The sequence below is a fragment of the Pseudochaenichthys georgianus genome, chromosome 4 (assembly GCF_902827115.2).
Source record: "Pseudochaenichthys georgianus chromosome 4, fPseGeo1.2, whole genome shotgun sequence".
Lineage (NCBI taxonomy): Eukaryota > Metazoa > Chordata > Actinopteri > Perciformes > Channichthyidae > Pseudochaenichthys > Pseudochaenichthys georgianus.
In genome coordinates, this window is record NC_047506.1 from 10787986 (window position 1) to 10795712 (window position 7727).

Consider the following 7727-nt stretch of genomic DNA (forward strand, 5'->3'; position numbering starts at 1 on the left):
GTTTCTCTCCATCATTCAGTCCTAAAAGAAACAGAATTCCAAATGTCCTAGTTTGAGTTTCACATTCTGCAAACAGCCACCTCCTGTGGGAGTGAAACATCATCAACCAGATTAGATACGGTTTCCCCTTTTGTGCAATGTTAGGAAACCTCTCATTTCACACATTATTATCACCCAAAAAGAATGTGTTAGTCCAAAACATGCTTGATTAGTCATCGTTTCAAATCACGCAGTTGCACTGATCAGGTGCAGACATACACACACTCACACTCACACTGTCAGGTTGTAAAGTCAGGTTTGGTCAGGTTCACCGCAGAGTCAGTCATTGACAGTGCCTTCCCAAGTTACCCTGTCTGTCAGGGTCAAAGGTCAGTTGGTCTCCGTCTTTTTGGCCATGTGTTGTGCTCTGCAGAGACTTTGATGTTCCAGCACAGGCCAGCATCCTCCGTCTATACAAATCTGTATATATGGAGCACCATCATTTATTAATTCACAATTACAACTATAATGTTCAAGATATCTCCAACCCCTCCTTGCTGTTTCCCACATTCCCTGAAAAGTGTCTAGCCAAAAAAATGTCACTTCCTTATTGTACTATTACTATTACTGCAATTCATTTACACCTAATTAGTATTAAAATGACTAATAGATCTATTTCAGAAACATGTGTACCTCACTATCTTGTGTCAAAACATTACTAGGATCTGTAAAGCTCTGCTATTTATTCCATAACTCATTCTATCAATTTATCTTCAATTCTGGTGCACTTAAAGAACAATGTTACCCTCTTTCACAGTGCGTGGAACTCTGGGTGTCTGAACATGAAACCAGTACCTCAAATTGAAATACTATATTTTGTTTAGAACCAGCTTTCCCTTCAACATGACCTATATAAATAAATATTTATCTGATCTTATAGAGCTGTTACTAAAACTCTCCCTTTGGACTGATCAATACTGTAACAAATTAAAACACTACCAAATTCACACACGAATAAAAAATCCAGTGCATACTTCCTTCATGCCCCCCCCCCTTTTTTTGTATCAGTGTGTATTAGACTGATTTTTCACTTGCCTTTAATAGTTCCCCTCTTTTCCGCTATTTTTATTTACCAATTGACTAATTTATGGTCCATACATCTTCTTATCTTCACTTATTTATCAAGTCAATTCAAGTTCTTTACAATACATTAGTAGATACCTTGTGGAGTCTTCACAATAACTAATCCCCTCTAGGATATGAAATCCATTCATCTTCAAGCAGATACTATGTCCTTATTTATGTTTTGTTCACGATAACAATGGTATAACAACCACATGTCATCAATTCTGGTCCACCTAAAAACCAATGTTAAACTCTTTAGCAGTGTGTGGAACCCTGGATGTCCGAACATGCAACCATTCCTCCCTCCTTTATCAAGGATTTAAAAACAGAAGTCATTTCATATTTCCCATGGTAATAACTATGCTACAATGGTGAAATCAATTATTTAGATTGGAATACTATATCTGGCTTGGCACCAGCTCTCCCTTTAACATTATCCATACAGATAAAGATTTGTCTTATAGAGTGGTTCCCAAAACTATCCCACTACTTTATTCACACGTGAATAAAAATGTCAAAGAATATTCTGTTAACCTGATGAAAAGATTGAAGAATATGGTTGTACTTTGTCATGTGGCCCCCTTTAACCCTCAGTGTGTTCTCATTTTACTCTAATAGTTTACTGCTATTTTTAATTTAATAAATCTTTCTGTCTTTACGTATTTATGCTTTAAATGTGCGTTTTGTGAATAAGTGTGTTTATGTGTAAACTCACTCATTCCCGTTTTCCTTTTCTCCTCCTCTGGTTTTCTCAAGCCGTGACCCCGGCCTCCTCACTTCAAATCGACCATGCCAACTCCTCTGATTCTGTGTTCTCTTCAGTCTATCCGCTGTAACTTCATCCGCTGTCAGCCATTGGCCCAGTTACATCTGCATGCGCCCTCATGCCAATGTTCTTGCACTGCTTTGCATTTTATCCCCTCCTTTACAGTCTCTCTGCTGTTTTTATGGAGGGCGGATTCTGCTCATCTCCCACACTTTGCTCTTGTGCTCAGCTTGGAACTTCATGGTCCTGTCTGAGGGACTGATGAGGGTAGATTTCTGCCCGTCAGCATGCTGTCTGGTTCTGGATGTCACAGGCGGAGATAGTTCTGGCTGCAGTCTTGTTGTTGTCGTTTCAGCTCTGGTTCTCTGTCTGTTCGATGGAGAAGGAGGAGTTTCCTGTTGGGTTAGGTCTTTTGTCTGCTTGGAGGGTCGGGATCTTAGCCTTTTCTAACTCAGAGGGGGAGTCCAGGTCTCGGGACGCATTACCTATAAAAGATCTAGCACACTGAGGTTAAATAAATCCAACCCTTTCCACTCTGACTCTTTGTAATCATACTATCTGTCTTAATTGTTAAATGCCATCTAAACAACCTAATTGATGTCTACAAATGATATTACAAAAACTCACTCTAAAAATTGTTTCATCCATTGCTACATATGTACCCAACATAACTCTTTCAGGAAAACATTTTCTCCTATACATTGAAAAACGTACATGTTTCCAGCATCACATATTCCACACACTACGAAAGAACATCTACATATTTTCTCCAATATTTTAAGCTAGTGTCTATAACAAGATTATCATGTGTGACATAATAATCAGATGTCTTGTTTGCTAACCAAGAATATTAAACTTTAAAATGTCTTTTGGCCAGTTGAAGTCCTGCTTACTTCATCCTTAAACTCTACTTTAATTTGAAACCAAAAAAGGTCACCATGATCCTATCTCTATATCAAAGTTCAGACAAACTGATGATTTATCTTCAGAAACCATGAGGAATGACTCATAAAACACTATTTTCCCTTACTTCAGTTCTAAATCAAATGAGCCAGACAGGAAACCCCTTTAACCACTTGCTTATCCTATTATTTTGATCAAAGTTGTGTTACAAGCAGGTTAGATCTGTAATGAATTAAAATCAATATTTAAAGACGCAATATAAGTTAAATATATTGTTAAGGTAATTACTGTTTTATTGTGAAGGCATCTCTGGCGAACAGCGGCCTTTGGCTTTTATTTGGAAAGGCCGTTCCGGAACAGCCGTGTTCCTAGAAACACGGCAACTTGACAATCGCTCCAATGCATTAACTATAGTCGTGAAAGAGACAAGGAGGGGGAAGGCGTGTGGAAGTAAGCAATGAACTGAAAATGCCACCAATCCTGTTCTAACGTGATGGCGCACATTGAAAACCTAAACGGGCATAAGTACCCCTGTCTTTTGTACCATTACATTTACCAACATAAAACAAGGTCTTTACTAATCAACAATGACAACCTACAGACAGCTTATTTATTTAAATATACAAGCCTATTCTTTATCCCCTTTTTGATTCCACTTAAAATCAATCTCTTAATCTGTTCCCATTGCTCCCGATAACTCCCTGGAATTTCAGAATTGTCTTTACTATTCTGACGCAATATATTGACTTCGCTTTTATTTATCTGACTTAATTAACGTGCTTCCCCCCCTTTCAGCCACTAGATGGCAGCAGCGGAGCACAAATGAGCTTCACTCTTCTGAGCGAATGCCTGATTACCACAGACAATCGCTCACACAGGTTATTTAGGTAAAAATCACACAGATTTATTCCCCGTACAGTTTGTCCGGCCTGATAACGTGTTACATATGTCGTCACGCAGGACTCTCTGCCTACCTTGCGATCAACGTTATGTTTACGTCAGCCTTTCAAATTAATTTTTACAGACAAGGGAAACGGGAGCCGGTCTCGTCACAATGTAGGTGACGTTAGCGCTCTCTCCCAAGGATTTAACAGAATAGCAGTCCATTGATACTTTCGCTTATTCGATCTCAGACTGCTATTTTACCCCCAGTTATAAACGGCGGACCGATCTCAAATATCGACCATCCAGGTTTCGCCGTCTGGGACTTGCACCCAAAACTCACGAACTGCACCGCTCCTACGCCACTTCAGGACTAAACTACCTGAAGATCCACGCAAACTGCTCTAATTTCTTGTTACGCAGGACTCTCTATACCTGACGATCAACGTTCACGTGTTATATATAACTTTCCTAACATGGTATAAAATATGCATTGTATACTCCATTCAAACTTCAAAAACACTCTGAAACCTTCCACAGCCCTGTCTACACGGAAACGTCGGGTCACCATTTGTTAGGAGATATAGGCTTAAATCTCCTCGCGTTCCTACAAGCTGTTATCTTACATGAAGGGAATCCAGAGCATACACTTAACCGTTTAACAATAATCCACTTTAATGGTAATATACAATGCAATACAATCAAGTACAATCAATACAGTACAAATTACATACAGTTCTGTGGGATCCCACATTTACCTGATACTCACGTGAGCCAGCCAGCCAGCCAGCCAGCCAGCCAGCCAGCCAGCCAGCCAGCCAGCCAGAGGAGAAAGAGACCGAACACAGCGGGGTTTCTGTCTATATCCCTTGCTGACCCAAGGAGGAGTTATCTGCGCCTCCCTTCCAGACCAGTGATTGGCTGCCCAAATTATCATCAACACCCCACATCTTAAGTCCCCAATCCCAGTGGCTCAGCTTCCTTATCACAGGGATCTGAGATGACTATGTCAACTCCACACCTTCCCCCTCTTCCTTTGTCCTCACAAAACCACATGTTAGCAGGCCCAAAACCAGCCCAGTTTTCTACACAAATCATTTTCCCTTTTTAAGCATCTTGATAGTTTACTAACCTGAATACATACAAATATTTCTTTACAGTAGTCTCAAGGAGGCAAGAGTAAACCCTCTCTAATTCTGTCCTTTCCCCGCTCAGAGACTCAGGTCGTCGCACGCATCTCTGCTTGTCTAGCTGACATCTCTCGGTGGATGTCTGCTCACCACCTCAAGCTCAACCTTGACAAAATTGAACTGCTTTTCCTTCCGGGAAAAGATTGTCCCACTCTTGACCTGACAATCAACATCGGCACCTCTATTGTTTCCCCGACTCAGACTGCAAGGAATCTAGGTGTGACCCTAGATAACAAAATGCCCTTCACTGGTACAACCCGCTGCTGCAGATACACTCTTTACAACATCAGAAGGATACGTCCCCTCCTGACCCAGAAAACGACGCAACTTCTGGTCCAGGCTCTCGTCATCTCACGCCTAGACTACTGCAACTCCCTCCTGGCTGGTCTACCTGCATGTGCCATCCGACCTCTGCAGCTCATCCAGAATGCAGCGGCTCGTCTGGTCTTCAATCTTCCAAAACTGCTAGAATCCACTTCAAAACACTGGTACTTGCATACCATGCTGCAAATGGATCTGGCCCTTCCTACATCCAGGACATGGTTAAACTGTACACCCCAGCACGTGCACTCCGCTCTGCATCAGCCAAACGGCTCGCTGCACCCGCACTGCGAAGGGGACCCAAGTTCCCATCAGCAAAAACACGTTGGTTTGCTATCCTGGCTCCAAAATGGTGGAATGAGCTCCCCATTAAAATGAGGACAGCAGAAAGCTTACACATCTTCCGGCGCAGACTGAAAACTCATCTCTTTCGACTCCACTTCGACCGTTAGAATTACTAACAAAGAATTACTAACAAAGAATTACTAACAAAGCACTTATATACTAGTATATATATAGTATATACTAATAAAGGACTGGCTTATCTAAAGCCAGTTGAGTAGCACTTGAAATGTTTTGGCTCTATGAAGCCTGATGTACTTATATGATATGAGGTTAAAATGTTAACATAGGTTCAGGAGCATGGCCACGCCTAAAACTCCACCTCGAACCACGGCCACCCCTATTTATATCCGGCAAAACTTCCGGCCACTGCTCGTCTCCATCCTTTCAAGGACTGACAGCCAGACCGTGATTCACGCCGTGCGTCGTCAAGGTTCAAACAAGCTAAATGCTACCACGACAACATTCAACTTACCATGGATCCCGAACTGCTGATCAACTCACCGGAGTCAGACGAAGATCTCTTCGACATCGGCTGCCCACCATCCACGTTTCAGCAGGTGGATCTAAGCCAAGCATCCAAACGGAGCCGCGTGCGCTCGGCAATCAGTGTCCCACACACCAGCCGCCACCGCTCCCACTCAAGCTCCCCCAACGAGACACCTCCAACTCCAGACAGGTCCCAGGCTTCGTCTACTCCGCCAGCGAGGGCAAACAACCGGGGCCACAACAGGCACAGCCAGCTCCAATCTCCCCACCACCGGCAGCCTGCCTCATTAGCAGCCCCCGGCCACTCGCAGCGGCGCACTCGACATGCCTCTCTGACGGAGCCGCGCTCCGAAACAGAGCCCGAACTCAGGAGGTGGACAGTCATTCAACTCCAACGTTTCCCGAAAGAAAACGGCATCCACTTTCACCGAAATGACAACAAGGCTAGACTGTTCAACCTGTTCAGCAACACAACGGCAAGAACAACGACACACACAGCTCTTCCTGCTCCAGAGCAAACCACCGCGCGGCACGCGCACCACGGGTCGTGACGTCACAGGCCTACGTCCTCCTCCTCAGATACAGCCCGACTCACCAGCACCCCCTGGTGGGGGCCAGGTCGTATTGCCCTCTGTGCCTGCTCTCTCCGTGTCTGACATGTCACAGCTCATGTCGCCCCACAGGCTTCACGAAATCCCCTTGCACATACATCCCTTCATCCCTCCATCCCTACATCCCTCATCCCTTCATCCCAACATCCCTCATCCCTTCATCCCTACATCCCTACATCCCTACATCCCTACATCCCTCATCCCTTCATCCCCCCATCCCTACTTCTTCTTCTCTACCTTCAGCAGTCCACAGCAACCCAGCTTCTGCTTACCTTCCTCCTCTAGCAGCTAACCCCGTAGGAACAGCGCCTCACCCAGTAACCCAAGGGGCCATGCTACATGCTAACCCATTAGCCGACTCTTAACCAGTACCTTCTTTCCCAACTGGTCTATCCTTCCCCCCCACCATCTCAAACACCTCACTCACTTTCCTCTCTATCATGCAACGACTCAGACTTTAACCGTCTATCACCCGCAGGGTGGCAGGATGGTGCGTAATAACTTTAATGAACCAGGCTGCTTCCTCTCTAACTGCCGCCTTATTCACATCTGCTCTTTCCGCGGCGTCGCTCATATCAGGAGCACCCGCCCCCACAACCCAACTTAACATTCACGGCATAAACGTATTTTCCCTTTAGAGTGTAACGGAGGCCTGGTGCTGGGCAAACCACACGCGCATCATTCTAACTCCTCAAGGTAATGTTTAGTTGGATTTAGAAGTGAAGATATAGTCATTCGTTCCGGGCATGTTATTTTCAAGCCACACGTTTCTGGTCCAGAAACACTTTCAGAACATCCCGCACACTTTGGGGGCATTCTCAGAACATTATTAGAGCCATTTCTCCCGCACCGGCGCAGCGTCCACAGCAGCTAGACCGGGCATCTCTTATCCAACCATCTAGGCTCTCGGCCGCTCGTCATCCCAAGCGTATCACGCTTACATCCGCAACAATCTAAACGACGTCAGACACGCACACGCTTAAGTCAGCTGCTTTAATCCGACTCTTTTGGGGGCCGTAATCAGTCCACGCAGATCATGCCGGAGACGGAACCCCCACTCTGAGTCTCCCACTGCACGGACCATAGCTCGTCCTCCCAGACAGTGTTAATTTTGGCAGC